The sequence below is a fragment of the Podarcis vaucheri genome, assembly GCF_965113315.1.
Source record: "Podarcis vaucheri genome assembly, chromosome: 9".
NCBI classification, from domain to species: domain Eukaryota; kingdom Metazoa; phylum Chordata; class Lepidosauria; order Squamata; family Lacertidae; genus Podarcis; species Podarcis vaucheri.
Genome location: NC_138767.1, coordinates 58907763 through 58933670, shown reverse-complemented (window position 1 = coordinate 58933670; position 25908 = coordinate 58907763). Strand labels below are relative to the sequence as shown.

The 25908-nt window shown below is 41.6% G+C and overlaps 1 protein-coding gene across 6 annotated transcripts in view; it reads left to right on the top strand.

Annotated features, from left to right (window-relative positions):
- Positions 1 to 25908, top strand: part of APBB2 (amyloid beta precursor protein binding family B member 2) — a 170330-nt gene that overhangs the window by 40129 nt on the left and 104293 nt on the right. For all 6 annotated transcript variants that reach the window (XM_082238133.1, XM_082238138.1, XM_082238134.1 and 3 more), the window contains exon 2: positions 16455 to 16571. The gene's annotated coding sequence lies outside the window, so the exon portion shown is untranslated. The remainder of the gene's footprint in view (positions 1 to 16454; positions 16572 to 25908) is intronic.

Genomic DNA, 25908 nt, shown 5'->3' with positions numbered 1-25908 from the left:
ATATCGCTTGTAACTTTTGTGGACCTCTTTGCCATGTTCCCATGTAATAGGAATTTTGCATGAGCTGCATGCTGGGGCCTTCAGCCTGATTGCTTCCACTTTGCTTCTCCCTGGCATGAGAAACACAATAGCTTAGCATTGTGTCTGAACCTATAATCATTGTTTGTTTCTCCCTAACAAACTGCAACCATTAAGCCAACAACAAATTTTGGTTTGAGGCTAGCTAGTGGTTATAGTTTGCCAGAGTGAAACAAGCCATCATCTGAGTACAGGCACAATGTTTGCTGTCTTGTGCCCAGAAAGGAGCAAAGTGGGAGCTATTGGACTGTGTACACCATCCTTTAGCTTGTGCACAGCATGGTTAATTTGGATGTAATTAATACATGAATACATGATTGTACTGTATATGTATGTAGAGAAATGCAGTTGCTATCTCATTGGACTAAGTTTTGGAATAAAGCAACTGCTATGTTGCTATATTCTTAACTGCAAGAAAAAGGGTAAGCTGCAGAATAAATCAGTAAATTAGAAGAACATTTAGGCCTTTCTAGAACATTCAGTTCTTTGTTTGCTTTGGTTGTTAAAGACATCAGAAGTTTACTTGTCACCAAAGGGAATGGAGTTACCCCTATGTAGTTAAGCAGGCTACAGATTACTTGGTTTCTTAGCAGCTCAAGATGACTTTAACATAAGGCTATGGTTTCCACCCTCATAAACAACAATGCTCGTATTATATTTGCACATAAAAGAGGCGAGGAATGGGGTGGGGCAGGACTGCTATGAATTTGCCCCTTACATAGTCTTGGGGGTGAAATCCTTGATGAAATAAGGGTGTAATTTTTGCATTCTTAAACAAATACAGCAAAGTAATAGCAGGTTTCAGAACGTGGAAAAAAACTGAAACCAGATGTTTTTGATTAACCAGAGAAATAACAAATTAAACAAAATAGAAAAGTCGCGACCAGTTACTCACTGAGGCAGCTGCTCCTCACTTGCCTGCCTGAGAAAGATGATGGATGGCTTGCTGCAAGATGAGAACAATCTGCTTCGTTTTGTCACCATTTTCAAAGAGGGTTTGAGTCTGTCAGCTGAAGTATTTTAGCCATGAGTGAAGAAAGGGTGAGGAGATCTTAAAGTGCCTTACTTGAAAAAACTATATCCCTTGAAAAAGAGTTCAGCACCTCTCAGGAATCAGAACTACACGCTTGTTTTTCTACACAGCTGCGTCCACCCCACCTTTCAGAGTATTTTATGGTCTCCATCTCATTTATAATGGTGCCTTCTTTGAGGGCTCTGCTCTTACCTGAATGTATAAAATGCTGGAAAACCCCACGAGCCTAGATTTTGCAAGTGTGCCTTTTTAATTCTTAAAGTGGAATGCAGCAAGTGAATTAGACAGCCCTACACATATTATTAAGACTGCAGTCCTATGCACACTTAACCTGAGGGTAATTTTTCATTAAACTTGGTGGTACTTACTTCTCGGTAGACATGGGCAAGATTGCACTGTTAAATTCCTCAGTATCAGAAGTCCTAATGAGACCCCTGACAGTTAAGTCCAGTCGTGAATGACTGGGGTTGCGACGCTCATCTTGCCTTACAGGCTGAGGGAGCCGGCGTTTGCCTGCAGACAGCTAAATGTGTAAGGGGCTGCAGTCTGAACCTCTTTATGTCCTGAAAGGTTAAGGTCACATCCACACCAAACATTTAAAGCACTCGTATACCTCTTTTGCAGTAATGGCTTCCCTCAAAGAAGCATGAGAACTGTAGTTAAGGGTGCTGAGAATTGTTTCCTCACAGAGTTGCATCACCCACAAAGAGTGTTAGAAACTCAGATATATAAACTAGGTGCCAAATGGCTCCTTAAACCAGGATTACAGTCGCCAGAATGGAATGCCTAGTTGCCATTTTGGAGTCAGGCGACTCAAAAGTCATATTTTTCAATACAACCTGTTGGTTCCTGAAATTCGTTCTGATTGTGCAGATAAAATATAGGATAGAATTCTGCAGGATTTGTTGCTATTGTGTGAAAACAGTCAAGATCCAAGGACTCACAGGCACACACCTACAGATGGCGGAGACATCAGGCACAAGTGGCCAGTATTTGGGTACAAAACGCGCCGGGCGCCTGACAAATTTCTAATGCTGCCCATAAACCATAGTTCCCTGGATTCTTTTTGTTTGGAGTTGTGAGGCACTATAGCTGTCAAAGCAGTGTAAGAGTGCTTTAAATGTATGGTACGGATGCTACCTCAGTTTTTGTCATTAGGTTTTTCTGCTTTTTCCTTTGACCAACTTCCTGCAGCTGCCAATTAATAAGTGCACCTGGGTTCCAGCTTTCTCACACTGACAAGGCCAGCGCCATGTGTTGCTACAGCCTTCTTGCTAAAATTGCTAATAATAACACCCCAGACCCTGGCTTCAACATTATCCTCCAGGTACTTATAATGAGGAAAAGTTGATGGAGCAGAGAAGGATTCATTTGAGTTATGTTCTTGGATGTGTTTTGCATAAGCCCTTCACTGTGTTTCGTTAATGACAAAGTCTCTCTTTGTATTACCGTTTTTGGGTGTTTCCCCCCTACCCTAGGAAACTGTATAAACATTAATGTATGGGATTTTTGATTTAAAAATAGATTTTATTAAGCTGCGATAGGACCGAAATACTACCAGTTGTAGCTTGGTTAAAGTAATAAAAATAGTAAAAATAAACAAGTGTTTCTAATAGTTTTACAAGGCACTCATGAATCACATTTTGGCTAGAGATTAACTGAAGCCTTCATTTGCTAGATGGATATTCATAAAAGGCACTATATTTAATTGTAGACTAATTTTGTACTGAGACTTTGATATTTGTGCCTTCTATACGCTTTATTGGGCTGGATCCAAAAGTCCTTCCATGAACGGAAGGATATTTGGGTCATACTTTTGTTAGCAGTGCAGTCCAGGTCTAATATTGTAAATTCCCTTCATTCATATTTTCCCTTAAAATTGTTCCATGGTGCACAAACATTCTCTCACACATACCCATTCAAGGCTGTTTCCCCTCTTCTCTGCTGGGCAAATTTGGAACCATTTTGTTAACAGTGCGTTTTCAAGCATATTTCTGGCTGAAAGCAAGGGCTATCTGGCATTGTCCTCATGCTCATAGTCTGGCCAGTGATGTGTCCAGTCACTGTCTCTTGGCCTACCGGACAAGGTGGTTGTTAGGATAGACTGGGAAAGGGGAGATCTATTTATGCCACGCCACCCTGAGCTCCTCTGAGGAAGGATGGAACATAAATTCAAAAAGTGCATCTGAGGATCCCTGGTTATATTGAATTTATCTCTGATCTATTATGGTCTCTCAAGTTAGTTCCCCCAACCCCCGTTTTTATGCTGAGAAGAAAGTCTTGCTGAAAGAACCTGTCGTCCAAAGCAAATAGTAAGATATTTGCAATCAGTTTAACTTAAGAACTGAACTGCTGTTGTTGACTTAAGAGAGGCATAAGTGTTAAAACCAACAGAAACTGCTAAATGAGTGGGTATTAGAAAACAGTTCTGTGATTATACAGTTATGTAAATGCCACTCCCTCTGAATTTGTTCATTCTTAACTACAAAAGTGTTAACTTTAAAGAATAAATGAACATACATCTTGATGTAGGTGTGGTCACTATGTGAATATTATTCCCCTATTAATATTAGACCCTAGAAAAACATGAGTACATTTTTACCCTCGGTTGATATGGAGGATGATGGACATTTCCAGGGCTTGCACAGATATTATTTTGGCTTTATTTTAATTCCACTAGGTCACCCTAGAACTGAATTGACTTGTCAGGTTGCCTTAGGCAAGGCATAGTTTTCTTATTTTACACATTGCATTGTTTAGACATAGCCTTAGATTTCTGTATGCAAATGTAATGCAGCAACCACACCTTAGCAAATTTGTATTGTACAGTTTCTGCTTTTTAGGGAGCTGTGATCGTCTGCATCTGTTTGTTGGAGATATACTGCAGTGGGTGGGACTTGAGTTTGCCTCTGTATAACATGTGAAACCCACTCAGCTTTCATTTCCAACTTGGAGATAATAATGCAGTCGCCCTGTGAAGGTAGATCAGCAAGGATAACTGTGGTAACATATGTGAAGTACTTTGAATAAAGTGCTCTTGTTATTATGGGGACAGCGAAATTAAACTGGGAATTCTAAATAAATCTTCTAGCACGACATAAGATTGTAAAAAAGATTGTTCAAAACCTTGATGAGGAGATGCTTCTGCGCTATTTTACCAACTAATGTCTGTCCCTACCTTTTCTCCCAGTTTAAAGCAAGACTATAATAACATTTATAGTCACATCTGAAGGCTAAAAAAGGGTTCCAATAGCTAACAATTTCCAGGAGAACTTAAAAGTAATAGATTGTAGCTGCATGAATTGCTTTAGAAATGGTATGTTGATGCCTTCAAAATGCTGTGAGAGCCATTGTGCTGCTGACACACTGAACCAAAACAAATCATGTGGACATAAATCTTATTTATTTCAATGGCTCTTTCTCGGACATAATATGCTTAGGAGCACAGTATTTGATATCTAAGGCAGTTGGGAAGCTCGGATTTAGGTTTTTTCCGCCCCTCAACAAATGACTACAATGCATCTTGATTACATAAAAGCTGCCAAAAACAAAAAACCTGAAAATCTATGGTGGTCCTTCAAATGCCATTAGGAAGACACACTTAAAAAAAAAAAAGTTTTGTAGACTGCACAGTATCATCAAGCAACAAACTTGTTGAAGACCGCATTCAGACAGAACTTCTTTCTGTTTCCCTGACATTTCCTTTCCTGATAATTCTTGCAAATTATTCAAAGTGATTTGAATAATACCTTCTGAATATTCTGGACTACAGCTCCCATAAGCTCTGGTTGCTGGCTGGAGCCGATGGGAGTTGTAAGTAAGTTGAAAGCATCTGCAGGGCTGTCACCCGCAACAAGAACAACCCCTGTTTGGGGTTATCATAAAGGTAGGTCAGGCTGTGAACAGGAGCAGATTTTATTTCCCCCCTGGCTTTGCTTATCAAAGATCACACAGCCTTTGCTTTGCAAAGAGGACAAACCTCCAGGTTCACTGCACCTTATTTATTCAATGGGTATGGTATTTTTATCACACGACAACTTTTTCTTCAACTCTCCTCATACCCTACCATGCTTTGGGTGGGCATGCTTAGTCCTCCTTGCCCCCCCCCCATTAGTTCAGCAGTTTGTTTTTAAAATGAAATTTTGTTGTTGTTGTTGTTTAGTCGTTTAGTCATGTCCAACTCTTTGTGACCCCATGGACCAGAGCACGCCAGGCCCTCCTGTCTTCCACTTCCTCCCACAGTTTGGTCAAACTCATGCTGGTAGCTTCGAGAACACTGTCCAACCATCTCGTCCTCTGTCGTCCCCTTCTCCCTGTGCCCTCAATCTTCCCCAGCATCAGGGTCTTTTCCAGGGAGTCTTCAATTCTCATGAGGTGGCCAAAGTACTGGAGCCTCAGCTTCAGGATCTGTCCTTCCAGTGAGCACTCAGGGCTGATTTCCTTCAGAATGGATAGGTTTGATCTTCTTGCAGTCCATGGGACTCTCAAGAGTCTCCTCCAGCACCATAATTCAAAAGCATCAATTCTTCGGCGATCAGCCTTCTTTATGGTCCAGCTCTCACTTCCATACATCACTAGAAATTTTATTACACCCTGTTAAACTATTTCTTTTTTACTCTTGAAAGACAGTTCCGTGAGAGGTGTGCTTGTGTGCGGCTTTGTGATTGACGTATGAACCAGGCAATCTGTGCTGTCCAAGTCAGGCATCTTCTGTAAATTGGTGAAAGTTTTTGCCTGAGCTCAATCTGGGAGCAGTAAACTCTGGTGGTGTTGCTTCTACTGGGCATGGCATTAAAGGGGCGTATGTTGGTGTGCTTACCAACATATTTTCACAGTCTAAAGCCCCATCAGGCAGTCTGACTCACAAAATAAAGGTTTCTTTCTTATGGAAGGACATATGCACTGACAAGCATACTGACAGACACTTGGTGATTCAGATGGTGCTCAGCTTTATTCAAAGTATTTCATTGCAGGGTAAAATGATAAAACAATTTTTCATGCTTATGTCACCTGCTTGTATCCTGGTTTGTAATACATGAGTCAGCTTTCAGCTTAAGCACTAAGAATTCATGTATGAGCTTGCAGGAAAGAAGCAACTAAAATAATAATAATGAGAAAATAACAAATAAGAGCTTTTTTGAACATGCCTTTTTGCTAGCTAGTATTTCCTCATCTGGAATTCTATTTTTACTACAATACGCTCCAGAGCTGAATATATACTTGCTCTAGTCTCGTTCACAAGTGTCTAAAAAGTCATTCTAGGTGCATCCAATTGATGCGCAATTGCCAGTGCAATCTGGACCTGGATTTTGGACCTGGAAGGTCCAAAGCAGGGCTGGGGTGGGACATAACAGGACGAAGAGTCTTGATGCACGTGGGAACCGGGCACACGCAACTGTGTGTGGGATGAAGGTCTACTGGTCTTTCAGTTACATAAGTACAGTGGTACCTCGGGTTAAGTACTTAATTCGTTCCGGAGGTCCGTTCTTAACCTGAAACTGTTCTTAACCTGAAGCACCACTTTAGCTAATGGGGCCTCCTGCTGCTGCCGCGCCGCTGAAGCACGATTTCTGTTCTCATCCTGAAGCAAAGTTCTTAACCCAAGGTACTATTTCTGGGTTAGTGGAGTCTGTAACCTGAAGCGTATGTAACCTGAAGCGTATGTAACCTGAGGTACCACTGTAATTGAATTAAGATGTTTTAAAACAGTGAAGAAACTGATGTGAATTACAGGCCATCGCCAAACCTTCGGTCAGGAAGTTTATGTACCCAATAATGCCATACTGTTAATTTACAAAAGGGTGGGGGGCTTGTTATAACACACAGCATATCAAAACTGTTGGTGAATACATTGTGTAATACTGCTGTATTCAATTTCTGTAACGGTTAATTCGGCACTTTCCCAGTTATCTCTATCTTTGTGGACATCTCTCTAATCTGTCCATAATTGACTCTCAGTAGAAGCTTGTATTTCCACAAAGAGGAATATTTCCAGTGAGTGGCAGAGTAATTAACCTTTGCTTCAGGAGAAGACAAGTCAGTGGCTTCTGAGCCCAGGCCTGGGATTTGACCTGGCACTTGAGTTGTGAACTCTATTCCTGACTTTTGTAGCTGTTCAGTATGACCTTGAACAAGCAGTGAAAACTCTAGCCTCAAGCTTTTCTTACATTTGAGGCTTTATTCATACATATTATAGCTTTATAGTAATGGTACATGTGCTAGGGTTAGTATTCCTTGCGAAGCAGGCTGGTGATCTGTTTTATTAGATCACAGCTAGCCTTTACTACAGAAAAATTGCAGGGCGATGAGGAAAGTGTTGTAATTATCTTTGAGCCCAGAGCCACCACAGAACTTGTTTTCATTGCACCTTACAGGATTATGCATGATTTTAATAACTGTCCAGTGGGGAGAGATAATTTTCCTCCCTCCTTTTTATATTTCCTATAAAAGGATATGTCAAATTAAATAATCATGAGGCTTTAGATCCCAAGAAAGACCCTAGAATATGTGCGTAAATGTTGGATTGTGGCAGAGAGGGGCATATATTCCAAGCCCAAAGAAATGAACCCCTTAAGTGTTATGGAACTCCTTTTTATTAGTCGTAACATGGCTTCTTCTCGTTGTGACATCACTAAACTGAGGATTTTTTTGTTTCTGTGAACTAACAATTGTGAAGACTGTTAGGTTGTCAGCTTGGATAGCTCAGCTGGTTAGAGAAGGCATAGGCAAACTTGGCCCTCCAGATGTTTTGGGACTACAACTCCCATCATCCCTAGCTAACAGGACCAGTGGTCAGGGATGATGCCTGGTGCTGAAAATGCCAAGGCTGCATGTTGGATTCCTGAATGGGACAGCTGTATAGGAGGTTGGGCTCGATGATCCTCAGATTTCCAACTCTTTAATTCTATGAATGTCTGGTTTTGAATGCCTGTTAACTGATTCTTAGTTCACACTCTTGCTTAGAACTACTCTGTTGAATGGTGTTCCCCAGTAAGTATATTCGGGATTGCAGGCTTAATTGTGCAGGTAGAATGAAGAGCAGTAAGATTGTGAGCTGGTGCAGGGTTATGTTCCAAGATTATTCTGGCAGTAATACTCGTGAGTATTTAAACAAGCCGGATTTCACCCCATAACAGGTTTTCGCTTATCGGCACCTTTGGAAGCCCACATTTCATCCTGAGCAACGTTGTGAATCTTAACTTCCGAGGTGGTGTGCTACTGAGCGGGCAGAACATTTATCTTCATCTGTACCATATTCTCCATCATTGCAGTGCAGTGATCTGCAAAATCAACTTGTGACAAAGCTTGCCTCTTTGGGTTTCTTACTGCAGTGCAGAAATAGGCTTGGTACGGAAAGGCTATGAACTTCATTTAAAGGATACTTCATTGTGAGCTCTTTAGTTAATCACAACCCCCTTCTAAATAGGTATTGATTACTTTGGGTTTTCCCTTGCTAAGCAGTTTTCGAATGGCTGGCTTTTGCTAAGCTATGAATACTTTCACAGGTCATGCCACTGATAAGCCAAGCATGGGGATCCCTGGAGGCTGACTTTATGATGTGTGACTTGAACTAAATCTGTGCTGTGAAGAGTGGTGACTATGACAGGTGCACAACTTTAGTTGGATTGGCCTGGTTTATTTTAGAAAGCCCCATTTGTTCCTTTTATCCCAAATACTGATAATGTCCCTGTGGTGGGAATAGTCACAACTTTATTTAAATATCCAAGTAGCAGGGGACAAGTGATGGTGATTTCATACTGTTAGGTCTCTCTCATATCGTTCACTTATATCCTATGCCTCCTGGATTAATCCTTAATCCTACTCAAGAACAGGTCAGGTTCTGGTCGTATTAAACTCCCAACACCTCTTACGAACAGTGTTAGAAACTCAGAGATATTAACTGGTTGCAAGATAGCACCTTAAACCTAGGTTATGTCCGCCAGAACGGAATGTCTAATCGCGATCTTTTTTTTCAAGACTACAAAGCAAAAAAAACAAATTGTGTATATCATCAGCATTACAGTTGTACCTCTAGTTGCGTTCCTCTCTTGTTACAGACTTTTAGCTTACGAACGTGGCAAACCCAGAAGTGTTTACTTTCGGGTTTGCCACGGGCGCATGCACAGAAGCGATCTGCGCGCTTTGCGCATACGCAGAAGCACTTGATCATGCCACACACATGCGTGGAAGAGCCACTCTAGTTGCGGACTTTTCGGGGTGTGAACTGCACCCCGAAATGGATTGAGTCCGCAACTAGAGGTACCACTGTATTATATTTCACAGTTTAATTGCACTTTACCAATTACACAAATCTCTTTTTTTGAAACACGTGAACTAATACACATTTCACATCAGTGACACATTTTTACCATCAATAAAGGTAAAGGGACCCCTGACCATTAGGTCCAGTCGTGGCCGACTCTGGGGTTGCGGCGCTCATCTCACTTTATTGGCCGAGGGAGCCGGCCTACAGCTTCCGGGTCACGTAGCCAGCATGACTAAGCTGCTTCTGGAGAACCAGAGAAGCACATGGAAACGCTGTTTACCTTCCTGCCAGAGCGGTACCTAGTTATCTACTTGCACTTTGACGTGCTTTCAAACTGCTAGGTTGGCAGGAGCAGGGACTGAGCGACAGGAGCTCACCCCGTCGCGGGGATTCGAACTGCCGACCTTCCGATCGGCAAGTCCTAGGCTCTGTGGTTTAACCCACAGCGCCACCCGCATCCCCCTTTACCATCAATAAAGGTAAAGGTAAAGGTACCCCTGCCCGAACGGGCCAGTCTTGACAGACTCTGGGGTTTGTGCGCCCATCTCACTTAAGAGGCCGGGGGCCAGCGCTGTCCGGAGACACTTCCGGGTCACGTGGCCAGCGTGACAAAGCTGCATCTGGCGAGCCAGCGCAGCACACGGAACGCCGTTTACCTTCCCGCTGGTAAGCGGTACCTATTTATCTACTTGCACCCGGGGGTGCTTTCGAACTGCTAGGTTGGCAGGCGCTGGGACCGAGCAGCGGGAGCGCACCCCGCCGCGGGGATTCGAACCGCCGACCTTTCGATCGGCAAGCCCTAGGCGCTGAGGCTTTTACCACAGCGCCACCCGCGTCCCTTTACTATCAATAGCAATTGCTAATTGGACAACACTAACATAAATGGGTCTCAGCTTCAGCAATAGTGACCAAGTCATTTGAATAATTAATATTTATAAATGCTGCACACCAGCCAAATAGTGGGGATGTCAGTCGCCAAATGGGGGACAGGACATTCCATGTGGTTGCAAGTGGACCATTTGCAGTTGCAAAACATGCCTGGCGCCTGGGGAATTTTGAACACTGCTTATGAAGCCTTCCATAATGACAGCATCTCCAATAGTGAGCAAAACCCAAAACCACATGGCCAATCAGGAATTCTGGAAGAAATTATTTTCTGAGTCTAGCTACCTATTTTCAAATAATCATTCGTTGAAAGGATGGGTGAGAAGACAATCTTTTAAGACTTAATGATGATTGTTTGAGCTTCTAATCTTTTGTGCTTTTGGGCACTTCTCTCATGTTTTTCCACCGTGCCTTCCTCTACCCTGCCCCAGCAACAAGTAGATAAATGTCTACCCCAAGGGTATTCAGCTTGGTACTCCCCAGTTGCCGTTGTCAAACAAATCCCATCGGCCACAGCTAGCATGACCAATAGTCAAGGATGCTCAGAATAGTAGTCCAACATCTGGGGGGGGGGGCAACACATTGATTACCTTGGTCCATTTAGTCAAAGTCTGAACATGACAGCTTTCCTTGTGATTCCGTAGAATGACTTCCTGTTTTAAAATGGTGCTAGTATTCAACCAAATTGCGACATTTGCTTGGATAGCATATTGAGCAATTAATATTGTGGTGTCTCGGTGCAAGCACTTTGGGAGGGGGGGAGGGGGGATATTCAAAGCTTTTTAAGATTAAAAAATCCAAACCTGATTCACATACAAGACAAATACAGTGATTGCAAATGGAAAAATACAGTCACACTTATAGGGCCCATTCAGATTTTCAATGCTTCCTCGATGTGGAATGGCCTGAGCCACAGCCATGTAGCAGAAGCATTCCTGTGACGGTGTCTTCATTTTAGACAAGTCCTCTTACTTCTTCATTTCAAGTGTGTATTTTGATGGATGTCAAAGATTAGTATTTATTTGTGCTTTCAAGTGTTCGGAGCACTTTACAGCAACCCTGTAAAGTAAGTTAGCTTCATTATCCTTACCTTGCATGAGGCAGAATGCAGGCTGAGGTTCAGGTGAGACTCGGGTCACTTTGTCCAGGATTATACCTGATTTGTTTGTAGGGAGGTTATACGACAGTGACTGTTTATCAAGCATGCATTCTGATCTTTTTGAAGGGAGGTTAAATGATGTTGCCTCTGAGGAAGCAGGTTTGTTGTGAATGACATCTCAATCAACTGTAATTGTGCAACCTGAATTTGCCATTATGTGATTGAATCCTGAAAATAGCAACCATCTGGAAGCATTCGCAACTGAGATTCGAACTGGGCGGAGTTCATATTCTCAGCTGATACAGTAGATTTGGTCTTAGTGAGACTTGGTTTTAGCCTCTTCATCTACAATGCTTACTTTTTAAGGGAAAATGTGCAAAGAAACGGCTCTGTTTCACTATCTGGTGCTTAGAAAATGCATTTATCTCGCCCCCACCCATTTCAGTTGTTGGTAACGTTGGTGCGTTTTGCCTTCTGTTTATCAAAAACATCTGCCATTTGGACATTTCCTTTCAGATACCCATTCACAGCTTATCATGGAAAGGAGCATATGCCGGCCACTTTCAAACTATTGTTTTGGTCTTTTGTTTGTCTATCCATTAAGCATGCTGGACTTTCATCTTTATTCCATCCTTTCACTTTTCACTATGGTCATAATAATCAAGCATCTGTCAGTCTTTCTTGACTATTCTTAGAAAAAGAGGCACATATAAACTGATAATGTGTGCTCAGATTTTATCCTCCTGATTTTTAATAATTTTGGCTTTGTTGCAATGCAATATGAAAACCAAGAAAGAATACTGAGTAGTTCCAGTAGACTTTGAATTAGATGCATAAGAAGGAGACTCATTGTGGTAATTTTTTTTTTTTAACCAGATTATGCTCAAAATGGGACAATAACATATTTTTGAGCTGCTTAGATTTTTCCTTAAATACTAAGCAATATATAAAAATGCTTACTTTTCCTGTTTAGTTATGTGTATTATTTTCTGTGTATACACACACACACACACACACACACGCACACACTATAAAATAGGATTTTGGTACATGAAAGAGTTTAAACAAGTAAAATATAAACTACTGGGTTTTTACTTTCAAATGTTTATAAACCCTTCACCAATGTCAAATGATAAAAAACAAGTAGATTCTTCTACCACAAAAAGCAGGCCAAATCATAGGACAAAGAAATAATACATAATTTTGCAAAAACTCTTGGTTATTAAATATGAAAGGTAAATATGTGGAGTCATCCACTGTTGGACTTGAGATTAATCATCTCAAGACCCTCTGAGCCTTTTAGTAACCTGGACTCCAGATCTTCTAGTTATATTCTGTATTTGTCCACAGTTCAAATATACTGTATGTCATTATTTTACTTGTTTGGCATACGCCTTTTAAACCATGAAGTACCAATTAGTCATGAGTAGTGATCCTGAATATTCCAATATATTATTGGACTAATAATTGTATTATCTTGTGCTCATGTAAGCTCTTTGTGTTCAACTAAAGCTTGCAAAGATTTAAAGTGAGCAAAATTTCTTTAGCCAAAACCTCAGTTTAAACAGACCAATGCAATTGCCCGAAAGGATGTAATTGCAGATGTAATCACTTTGAACAAATGGAACCAATAATTCTTACAGTGGTGCCCCGCAAGACGAATGCCTCGCAAGACGGAAAACCCGCTAGACGAAAGGGTTTTCCGTTTTGGAGGTGCTTCGCAAAACGAATCTCCTATGGGCTTGCTTCGCAAGACGACAATGTCTTGCGAGTTCCTGCTGGGTTTTTTTCCTCCCCCCCCTTTTTCTAAGCCGCTAAGCCGCTTATCAGCTGATCCGATCAGCAGATAAGCCGCTAAAAGCCGCTAATAGCGCTAATCCGCTAATCCGTCAATGGGCTTGCTTCGCAAGACGAAAAAACCACTAGACGAAGAGAATCACAGAACGGATTCTTTTCGTCTTGCAAGGCACCACTGTATTTGCAAACTTTGCAGTCAGGCAGTCTAAAAACGTTCCTGCAATCCACCCAAGTGTTGGATGCTTCAGTTGAGCTCTCTCCTTTCGTCCCAAAGTCACTGGGCATCTGCAACTAATGGCAGCATATTAAATATAGCTTGAAGGACCTATTCCTGGCATCAGAGTACAAACACAACAAATAATACAAGATATACAAGAAATGATTCCCCCATTCCCTCGCTAATTATACACACACACATAGTGGTACCTTGGGTTAAGTACTTAATTAGTTCCGGAGGTCCGTTCTTAACCTGAAACTGTTCTTAACCTGAAGCACCACTTTAGCTAATGGGGCCTCCTGCTGCCGCCGTGCCGCCGGAGCCCGATTTCTGTTCTTATCCTGAAGCAAAGTTCTTATCCCGAAGCACTATTTCTGGGTTACTGGAGTGTGTAACCTGAAGCGTATGTAACCCGAGATACCAGTGTGTGTGTGTGTGTGTGTGTGTGTGTGTGTACACACACTACTTCAGTTTACTTCATACAAGATAAGGGCCCAGAACTTTTATACAGCTTCCACAAGAGACCAAAGCCCTAAGAATATCACACAGGTATTTGCAAAGAATGATTATCTCTCATCTTCCCAGTCATAAACCCATTAAGGCGTCAGACCTTGACAAAGGTTAGAAGTTTATAGTTTTGTTGCTTCCAGGAAAATGTTTTGGCTGTCGATGACCCCGAGTTCTGTGGTACCTGTGAGCAAAATGCTGCGCATAGTTGTCATTCCGTACAAAATTGTCAGTCTTGGGAATTGCTGGGGGGACCACAAGAAAGCGCTGTGATATGTACTTCTGCAAGACTGGTCTTGCCGGGAAGAGAACTGCAGAAGCGGCCGGCAGGTTTGTTTTGGCTTTAATTTGGGAACGCAAATTTAAATACCCCTGTCTCTTTTTTTAAGCAGCTGAAACTATTCAGAGAAATTGATTAATTCAAAATAATAGATTGACGGGTATCTCAAATCCTGTTGGCACCTCTAAAACAGGGAGTGCCCAGATGTAAGTGGTAAGAGGCAAATGGGGGCAAATGGCCTAAGACCAGAGCCTAATCTGTAGGCCTCAGAGCTCATTTTTGGCACAGAAAGGAGTAGGGGTGTGCAGTGTCAGCAACAGTTTGTAGGCTGCATTGGATTGGTATAATTATTAGAAATTTGGCCTGCTTTTGGACGGCTAGCCGAGTCCTTCCCCCCCACTTCCTACTCCCATAATGGTTTCAATGCAGTTCTGATAACAAATACACCCACTGGTTGTGTGCATATATCTGTATCCAGTGTGCTCTCACTGATGGTTTGGGAAGCAGTGTACAGTGGTACCTCGGGTTAAGTACTTAATTCGTTCCGGAGGTCCGTTCTTAACCTGAAACTGTTCTTAACCTGAAGCACCACTTTAGCTAATGGGGCCTCACGCTGCTGCCGCGCCGCCACCGCACAATTTCTGTTCTCATCCTGAAGCAAAGTTCTTAATCTGAGGGAATATTTCTGGGTTAGCGGAGTCTGTAACCTGAGGCGTATGTATCCCAAGGTACCACTGTACACATAATGTTAGGCACAATCCACATCTGTCCTGTAGTTTCTTATGAAATACTGTGTTTCGATGGAGCTGATAGTAAAAGTGACTTAGGAACATAAGGGGAGAAAAAATTACAGTGGTGCCTCGCAAGACGAAATTAATTCGTTCTGCAAGTTTTTTCGTCTTGCGGTTTTTTTCGTCTTGCGAAGCACGGTGTCGGAAAAGTTTTGGAAAAGCTTCAAAAATCACCAAAGTCTTCAAAAACTTCAAAAAAGGCTACCACACCGCGTGCTATGAGTTGCTCCTCGAAGTCAAGTCGCAACTGTATTAACGGTTTTAAGAAAAAGGAAACAAACTTTCAAGACGTTTCCGTCTTGCGAAGCAAGCCCATAGGGAAAATCGTCTTGCGAAGCAACTCAAAAAACCAAAAACCCTTTCGTTTTGCGAGTTTTCCTTCTTGCGAGGCATTCGTCTTGCGAGGTACCACTGTAATGCTAAAGCCAGAGGGATGCCATTTATGAGTACATTACATAAGGCACTCATATATGAGCTATCTGTTCAATATCTCTCCTCTTCCCTTCAATCTCTTTTTTATTATACATCCAGATGCTTTGGTTAGCAACCTTTAATTATTGTATTTTCTTTCTTGGTTTTGGGTTGAGGTTGGTAGGTAGGTTTTGAGGTTGTTTTTGTAGCTTGTTTGATTTCAATATTTATTTTTAAGCTTTATTGTACAAAATTAATTAAAAAACCTGCAACATAATTTTTTAATTATTATTGAAGATTTCAAAACTTTTATGTGTGAATGAATTCTAATTACTAATTACTAATTAATTACTAATTAAAGTAAGTGACATGCTGAAAAAAGGCTAGATATTATTATTTATTAGGCTTTTCAGACCCACCCTTCCTTCTACCCTTCCTTCAAGGCAGAACAGAGGAATAACAAAATACAGTCATAATAAAACCATCGTTAAAATAGCAACTAAAATCTGTACTGTATCAACATTCAAAAACCTGAAGCAGCAGACTCAATAACACTTGAGTTGATGGATTCGTCATTATATATCTTCGTTATATAACTATTTGTGCTTTTACCTGGCATTATTATCTTGTGGTCTGCCCTGATCTCTTGTGATGAAGGGTGACATCATAATTAATAATAATAATAATAATAATAATAATAATAATAATAATAATAATACTACAAGTGAAGCCACTGTAGCACAGATCCCCAGCTCACAGAGCCACTGTAGGAGGATAACATGATTTATGGATTTGAGCACCTCTGAAAAGTCTGGGATAATCAATAGGATAGCACCCCCACCCTCATCTTATTCATGATAAGGGTAATCAATTACAGCAACCAAAGTAGCACCCAGGTCTGAAGTGAGATTGAAATGGGTTTAGATAATTCACCATTCAGACATGCCAGCAACTGGCAGCCAGCACTCAATATTACAGCGCTAAGTTTGAAGTATGAAATATAAGTGACCTCTTGCTAAAACAAAAGAGATATTGTGGCTTTTGTAATTGATAACTACAAACTTTCAGCTTTTGTTCTCTCTCTTTTCAGCATTTTCAGATTAATTCCTTCAAGATAGCACATCAGGAAATTAGTTCCTCTGGTGCTTGCGTCAAGGGCTAAGAAAAGTGGCCTTCCGTCGAAGCCTTCACCCAAAGGCTGGAGAGAGTAAGTATTTCAGTATAACTACTTTGATTTGTTCCAACAGGACTCTGTTGGCAATAAACCAGGGGTTGCCAACCATCTGCCCAGTGACCTCCAGATGAAAGAGAAATAGCCATAGCGGTGGAATGCCAATTCTGACATTGCACCAAACTAGTAAGAAGAAACAGCTGTTTGCCAATCCTCTTCACACCATGGTTTGTCAATTCAGATGTCACATTAAACTAGGAATGGCAAACCCATATCTGGCCAGCAAAGCCATTTTCAGTTGACCATTTCCCATAGAAGGTTTTCTCTGTTTCCTGCATTCTAGGACCTTTCTAGCAATGGTGCAGTGCCAGAAAGAGGAGAAGGGCCTTTGGTTTCCTTCATATGGCGGTGTTGGGCTGAGAGGAGAGGTTCCTTTCCTTTTAAACTAGTGCTACGGGGTGGGATGGGGAGGGAAGTGCAAACACTTTCCCTTGCTCTTCAGAGATTGCATTTCCTTTTCTGGAACCAACTAGAACTTTCTACTTTGGCAACCGGAGGGAAGATAATCAGTAGCCCATTCCCTCCAACATTTCTCCGATGAAAATAGGGACGTCCTAAGGAAAAGCAGGTGACGTGGCTGGCGCTGTGGGTTAAACCACAGAGCCTAGGGCTTGCCGATCAGAAGGTCGGTGGTTCGAATCCCCGCGACGGGGTGAGCTCCTGTCGCTCGGTCCCTGCTCCTGCCAACCTAGCAGTTCAAAAACACGTTAAAGTGCAAGTAGATAAATAGGCGTAAACGGCGTTTCTGTGTGCTGCTCTGGTTCGCCAGAAGCGGCTTAGTCATGTTGGCCACATGACTCGGAAGCTGTCTGCGGGCAAACGCCGGCTCCCTCGGCCTATAGAGTGAGATGAGCGTGCAACCCCAGAGTCGGTCATGACTGGACCTATTGGTCAGGGGTCCCTTTACCTTTTAAGGAAAAGCAGGACATTCCAGGATCAAAAAAGAAGGCAGGACAGCTTCTGTAAAGCCTTGCCCAGGCCTTCTCCTTCATAGACCTTGATGCCATTTGTGTCTCTGCTGCCAAAACCAGCAGTCTCACGACGACTACTTCTCCTCTTCCCCTCCTCCCACTTCTCTCCTCCCAGCCCATAATGATGCCTAGTAATGCTAGATACGACCTGACCACATTCTAAGTTTCTCTGCTCCCACAAACGGTGGCCAATGAGCAGGGGCAGGAAGTTGGGTTGACAGCGTGTCATACACTTTTGGTTAGTAGACATCACAGGGAAGTCAATGGGGAGAAATGGTCTCCTTCAGTCAACTGCCAGGCAACCCCTCGCCATGTTTATTCCAGCCTTAGCAAGTTTGCCTGCTGCAGAGAGGCCATGGCTGCTTTTCTGCTGCTGCAGCATCTACTTTTAAAGGAGTCTGATTTGCATTAGGAAACTCTGATGCAAGATGTGGGATAATTACATCAAGGAGAGAGCAGGACCCTCTTCTCTGTATTCTACAGACTGATTTCTGTCCTAAAATTTTTAAACGCCCAAGGGGGAGGAATTAGAGCAATTCAGATATTCTGCCTAAGTACCACATGCTTCTCGTTTGAAGGGTCCCAACCAAAATCTCCAGTCCTTGATGACGCTAAAAGCCCGAGAGAGAGCCAGTTAGTGGGTGTTAGTGGGAAGAGTGGTGGGTGTGGACTGAGGAGCCCTGGCTTAAGTTCTTTGTCACTTGGGAAATAATTACTATTTTTCAGTGTACAGTGTACCTTGGGTTAAGAACTTAATTGGTTCTGGAGGTCTGTTCTTAACCTGAAACTGTTCTTAACCTGAAGCACCACTTTAGCTAATGGGTCCTCCTGCTGCCGCTGCACGATTTCTGTTCCCATCCTGAAGCAAAGTTCTTAACCCCAGGTAATATTTCTGGGTTAGTGGAGTCTGTAACCTGAAGCGTATGTAACCTGAAGCATATGTAACCCGAGGTACCACTGTAACCTACTTCAGAGCATGTTTGTTAAGAATACGTGAGATACTTGAAGAAGGATAACGTGGCATGTTTGCTTTAGGGATTTTTTTGCCTGGGCCTGTTTCCTACCTGAATTCGGAAGTAGCAGCATTCATGAAATAACAGTTTTGTCACTTTCGGGATTTTGGGTGCATTTTGTTAGGGAACATGGCTTTGTCTGCCACTGTGGGCTAGTGGTCAAGCTGTAGGTGGGCTGTGAGACGTAAGACTGCAGGTGAAGGAATCACTTGATGATTGAAGGCTCTCTCTACTCTGAAGACGGAGTGGGAAGGCGTGTACCCCTCATCTCTCCCTGGAGGAAACCATGGGGCTTGAGGGGCTCAATGTCCGAACAAGCCCTAAGTGGCATTCCAGACAGTTCCTAAAATTGTTGGCAACTGATAACGATAAAATGTCTGTGTTGTAGGATTCTTCTTTGAGAGCCTGTAGAGATATGGCATGCGTAGGTTTTCTGATGCGTTTGTTCATACTGACAGAAATATGAAGGCATTTTCTTTTTCCTGCAGTATTGATAACAGTGTTCTGCTGATTTTCCTAATGAGTGCTTTTTTGGCCTCCGTTATTTATTTTTTGTACTGGTACATTTTTACTATACCTTTTGTCAAATTGAGTATGCAGTACTTCAGCGGGGGAAAGGGAGCCCTCAAGCTCTGTATTGCTTTTCGCTTACCATGCACTTTTTCACCACACATAGTACTAGAGTTTATCTGATTTCTAATCTGATATATAATCACTGGTATTTCTTGGCACACTTACTCAGAGGCTAATTGTAAATATTTTATTGGCAAATGGTGTATAATTTATTTTGCCATTGTATTTGTTGTCCAAGGTAATCAGAAGAACATAAAAGCTCTCTGGTTTCCTATTTGAGAAGTGTTTGAATGACTATGACTAAAGCTTTGCTTTATTCTCAAGCTTTATAAAAGTTGTACAAATGCGTAAGACTAATAATTAAACTGGAAGAAAACATTGAGTACTATTTTGCATGGCTACCATTTTAAAAGCTTGTTTTCTTTCCCTAAGATCTTGGTTTTTTCCTGTATAAAATTACCCCACTGTTCTTGTAAGCCTGAATTTCTGATAAACCACTGGGTAAAATATAAGTCCTGTTTTTAGCCATGTTTCAGGTAAGAATGAAAAGAAATTTGGGGTTCCTTGGAAGCTTACTTAGAGGCTTCTCAATGAGATTATAATTAATGGTGGAAAGTTTAAAAGAAAGGTAGACCACTGCTATCAATCTTAATTTGGGATCTGGAGTTTCAGTGGACAGTTGGGTGTCTTCCAAGAAATACTCTCAATTGATACATGGAATCTCTGTATCTTGCACTGAGTTCTAGGGCATGTGCAGTGTTCATTAGCTGTGGCCTTTGTAGTATTATTTTTTTAGCTCTCTCAAAACCCTGCGTCACAAGAAAGGAGGCAGAGAGTTCCAGCTTCATGTCAGCAGATTGCTTTTCACGTTTCCATGAGTTTGGGGTCATGTCTTCCAAAATTGTCTTGAGGGATTCTGATACATGCTTAAAAATTGTTTTTAACTAAAAAAGCAGAACTAGTCTAAGGGCTTCGGCTTTAATGGGCATTATAGTGGTACCTCAGGTTACATACGCTTCAGGTTACAGACTCCGCTAACCCAGAAATAGTGTTTCAGGTTAAGAACTTTGCTTCAGGATGAGAACAGAAATCGTGCTCCAGCAGCACAGCGGCAGCAGGAGGCCCCATTAGCTAAAGTGGTGCTTCAGGTTAAGAACAGTTTCAGGTTAAGTAGACCTCCGGAACGAATTAAGTACTTAACCTGAGGTACCACTGTATTCCATTTTGTTGGCTTGATTTCAGTAGGCTGTGAGAAGGAAATATATATAAGCTCCAAAGGGAAACTCACGTAGCCTGACAATACAGTTGTTATATGTAGAGCAGAAGGTGAGAGTCTCTTGGGGTGTATCTCCCTGAGCAAAAAAAATCTCCATTTCATGCAGCTTTCTTGAAGGCAACAGCAACCATGGTTGCTGGGCAGTGCTGCGACAATTCAGCTCCTGGTATGTTGTTTTTTACAAATGGAATTATTTGCAATTATATCAGGTGTTGTGGAAAGTTGTCCACATCACATGGGGAGAAAGGAAAGCTCAGAAGGCAACTTGAAAACAAGTCATGGGGTTGCAGTGTAGTTGTTTACTTGGCTTCCCCCTTTCAGAGATAATAATGTAGGACAGCACCACAGGGAGCAGACATTTTTCTAAACCTCAAAAACAAAATTAAAATGCACAAAGTTCATTTTGTTATTTGTTTTGTGTTCCTTCAGTTTTTTAAAAGAGCCCTCACTTGATTATTAGGCATATATACATTTTGTTTTTCGTTTTGTTATTTTAGAGAGCCCCCTTGCACTTGTTTTCTTTGCTCCAGAACACATGCTTATGTTTTAGGCTGGCATTCCTGATCTTGTGAAAAATGAATGGTTTTATTTTTAGAGAGGGTAACACATCATCATTTCTCCATAGCATGTAGCTTGATAATAATTCTTGGCACTATCCTGAGGTTCCTTGAGATCTGGAGGAAGCAGCTGGTCACAGTACACAATATAAATTAAGCAAATGAGGCAATTTGGTGGTGGGGACACAAGTGGGATTCCTGTGATATGTGATGCTCAGGGTGACCTCATAGACTATGCCCAGTGGGAACAGACCTGCTAGTTCTTTCCTGTATGCCTTATTCCTGTCTCTGTATTATCCGAAAGCACCTGATTTCCATTACTCTTAACACAAGCCCAGCCTACAGATTCATACTTAATTTTTAAAATTCCTTTCCTGCTTCTCTTTTGCTGGCCGTTGCCTCCGTCCCAGAGCTTTTTCACCTTCCTCAGCTGTTGCATGCCATCCTTTTTATGCCTTTCCCTTATATATCTGGCGTTTCCTTGGGGAAAGATGCAAACTACCTTGTCCTGGCAGCCTCAAGCCCGACTGTTAACCCAGGTGTGTTTCCAGCACTTTAAGCATTTCCCTGCTATAGTCCAGGATGAAAGAATATGCTTGCTAAACAAATGTAAATTGACACTGAGGGAGCCTCCTCCCACCTGGTGATTCTGTCTAATACATAAAGAAGCTGCATTTGGGAACTTAATGCAAGCTCAGCAATGGTGGAAGTGAGGTGGAGATTACATTTTTCCGTGAGATGCTTAAAAATCCACTCTAGCCTCTCTTGAAGTGTTTGCATAACATCACAACGGATGTTTATGCAGGAGGGATATGCAGTCCCTCAGAAATATATCTGTATGACACCGTAGGAGGAAGAGACGGGTGGTCATTCTGGCATTAGATCCCTGATGGTTTTTTTATCAGTCAGAGGAGATGTGCCAAGCATAGAGCTATCAGTCAGCGGGTTGGCAGGGCATAGAAATTTTGCTGTACAGAATTCTTTGGAGATGCTGGGTCTGTATGCTTTTGAATTCTGTTTATTTTATGAATAACTTTAGTAGAAGGCCTAGTTTGTAATTCATATGTTTGTACTCTGTTCCAAAGACTGATGGTTTACTTCTGAGCAAAGCGCCTTAAATCAACTTCAACAACTGCCCCCTTTGCATTTGTGCTTTTTAAAACAAAATATGCATAATGTAAGGATGGGCAACTTCAGCACCTCCTGCCATATCACGAGAAAGTGGACTACAGTGGTGCCTCGGGTTAAGAACTTAATTCATTCTGGATGTCTGTTCTTAACCTGAAGCTGTTCTTAACCTGAGGTACCACTTTAGCTAATGGGGCCTCCCCGCTGCCGCTGCGCCGCCACCACGTGATTTCTGTTCTCATCCTGAGGTAAAGTTCTTAACCCGAGGTACTATTTCTGGGTTAGTGAAGTCTGTAACCTGAAGCGTCTATAAACCGAGGTACCACTGTACTCCTAGCCTACTTAATGTATGGTTGTTGTTGTTTTTTAAGTGGGAAGTCCACTTACACTTACTCTGATTCCCTTGAAATGGTGAAATCAGCCTTTAAGAAAAATTCTTGTCAGATGGATTACAAGCCAGGAGTTGAAATGAATGATTAATTTTATTTTATTTTTAAAAATAGTTCAGCATCTTCTTCATCATGGTTTCAACCACAAGGGCTAGAAAAAAAAATTAAAGTAAAAGCTGAAGCATGCACAGATGTTGCCCACATTTAGTATAATGGGATAATGCCAAATAATACTAATACACAGATAGGTTATCACTAAATAACTGACCCTTGTTGGGGGCAGAATAGAATGTTAAACCTGAATTAAAAATATAGACAACCAAAACATTTTTGAATGTTTATGAATAGAATGATGTTCCATCATCATCATCATCATCATCATCATCATCATCATCATCTATCTTATGACAATACCATTATTAGACAAACCAAAATTCTGTGAAGGCGTATGAATTCTTCATAACTCGCCAGCAGCCTAGATGATAAACAACAAAGTTAGGGGGAGTTGGATGAGGGTAAAACTGTAATATATAAACTTTATTTTATTTGTATGCCTCCTTTCTGTGGTTAAGAACTATGCCCAAGGCAATTCACAACAGTACAGTTGTACCTTGTTTTGTGACCAGGATCCGTTCCAGAGCCCTGGTCGCTAGCCGAAAAGGATGCAAAGCAAAGTGCCGTGTCTGCAGTTTGCGCTTCTGCGCATGTGCGAGCGGCAAACCTGGAAGTAACCCATTCCAGTACTTCCAGGTTTGCCGTAGACATTCGCTGGAATGGACGCTAGACGAGACAGACGTTCACGGAGGTATTACTGTAAAATATTTGATTAATTACAAACAACAAAAGTAGGCATGAACAATAAGTAAAACTCATCAAAAAGTATACAACCAAATTGAATGATTTCCACATCAATCATGATAAGATCTAAAAATAAAAATACAAAAAAAAAAATCAATAGCAGCAACGAAAAACCCTTAAACCTAAGAGTCTGTCCAGCAGCCTCAGCTTTTGTAGCTGGAGTCAGTCAGGGCCCCACCTTCCCAGGCCAGGTGGGAAAACAACAACAACAACAACATTAACATTTTATTATTTGTACCCTTCCCATCCGACTGGGTTGCCCCAGCCACTCTGAGCGGCTTCCAGCATATATAAAAACATAGCAGAACATTAAACCATAAAAAGCTTCGCTATACAGGGCTGCCTCCAGATGTTTCCTAAATGTCATATAATTAGGCTTGCAAGGCAGGGAGCAGGTCTTCAGGACTGACATCTGAGATGGTCTCTTGAATCCATCTATCAGGGTGTGCAGAATCTAAGAGTCTTAAGATTAGGCTTGGGAGCAGATGATAGCAGACATTCAACTTAGGCTGTTTCAGGTGCTATGCAGGTTTCAGGTAATTTTATATGTCATTCTAGGATGGGGCTGAAATTGAAGTCAAGTTGCTTTGCCTCACTGTTGTAGGGAACTTTCTTTCAGAGAATGAATTCCTATCTTCAGATAGTATAATATCCTCTCCCTCCATGTTAGGATCTCACTATTGCACAGCTAAATTTGATGTTTCCCATGTCAAACAAAATGTAGAGGTAGCAGGTGCTTTCACTGTGTTCTTTGGGTGCTTACTTGAAACATTTTTATTTCAACAAGCCTATGTAGACATGCAAATATCGATGTGTTTGATTCCCCTTGCTGTTCATTTTAATTATATTTAAATATTTATAAATGTTTTAAACTTTTTCATTGATGTTTTTATTATTTCTTCTCAACTCCAGAGGCTTTATTGCAATCAAGCAGCATATATGTTTTGTTAAATAAAAATAATAAATGTGAAAAGAGAAACCAAATGCCACATTGGAGCAACATCTCTATTTGCCAACCAAAACATCACAAATTAGTGTGCAAGCTTTCAAATTCTCCAGAACTCTTCATCAGGTTAGGTAGTAAACAACACAGAAGGGTGTGTGTGTTTGTGTAAAGTTGGCTGCTGGTAACGCCATCTGTGCTTGCATCTGGTATGAAATTATTCAGAGCTGTGTCCTTTCTGGGCTTAAAAAAACAAAAACCCAGAATTCTGCAAAAACCCAGAATTCTATACATTGTGCAGATTAGAACACATTTGTTATTTCCTATTTTATACAGTGGTTTTTACTGTTTTGCTCAAATGATTCAACTTCTCGGGTAGAGGCAAGGACCACACATTTTCAGGTATACCTTTGTGCAAGCAAATAACTTAAATAACTGGATTCTGCAACCAGCACCACATTCCGTGGCTTTTTCTGTGCTCCTGCAAAATCATGGCTGGCACATAGCTCCTTCTCAACATTTTTGTTTAGAGTACAGCAGTAGTTGGCTATTTTTAAAGTGCACTCTGGTTTTCTTTTATACTCTCACTCCTATACAGAGTGCTGGTATATTCTATTTCATCCATAGCTCCATATGGTGTGTTCTCTCTCTATATATATATGTATATATATATTTGCACATTGGAACGGCTCTAGATAATTGGTTCCATCCAAGAATGCTTGAAGCTGTTCCACCACTTCTTTCTCAAGCACCTTGCCCCCAAAGGAGATATTGGCAGCTGGGGAATAGTGGTCCAACTTGAATGACTTGCTCCCTTGAATAAAAATAAGTAAGGCTCAGCAAAACTTTCACACGTTTCAGCTTGGGGGTCAAAAGAGTGCCTTGCCCCCCCCCTTTTTCTCCCTCCCTAGCATGCCAAGGAGAAGGTGAGGCTAGAATGTGCTAAGAGGGCCTGTGGTAAAGGATGACTAGAGGTTTCCTTTATTCAGGTTATGGCAATAACTTCATTGCCGTGTGAATTAACTTTGCCCTTATACACTGGTACCTCGGGTTAAGTACTTAATTCGTTCCGGAGGTCCGTACTTAACCTGAAACTGTTCTTAACCTGAAGCAGCACTTTAGCTAATGGGGCCGCCGTGCCGCCAGAGCACGATTTCTGGTCTCATCCTGAAGCAAAGTTCTTAACCCGAGGTAATATTTCTGGGTTAGTGGAATCTGTAACCTGAAGCGTATGTAACCCGAGGTACCACTGTATATCATCTACATATTTAAAATATAGCAATCCTTATTATTTTGTGAAACTTTATCCCATATTGAGTCACTCTCAGCTACTGAATGGAGATCTTGACTTGGCCAATGGGTTCATATTAATAGATTGATTTCCCAGTTCCACCTGCTTAAAACTGTCCTCCATTGAAGAAGCTTCAAGAAACTCAGAGGGGCCCTTTTATCCTTACAACTTCCTTGAGAGGTAAGCTAGGCTGACAGGGACTAGGCAAACTTCATAGAATACAGGTGGTACTCATTCACAGCATAAAAAATGTACTCTCACACAACCCCCAGTGAAAGAATACAGCGTTTCTCTGCTTTTAATCCAGTAAAAAC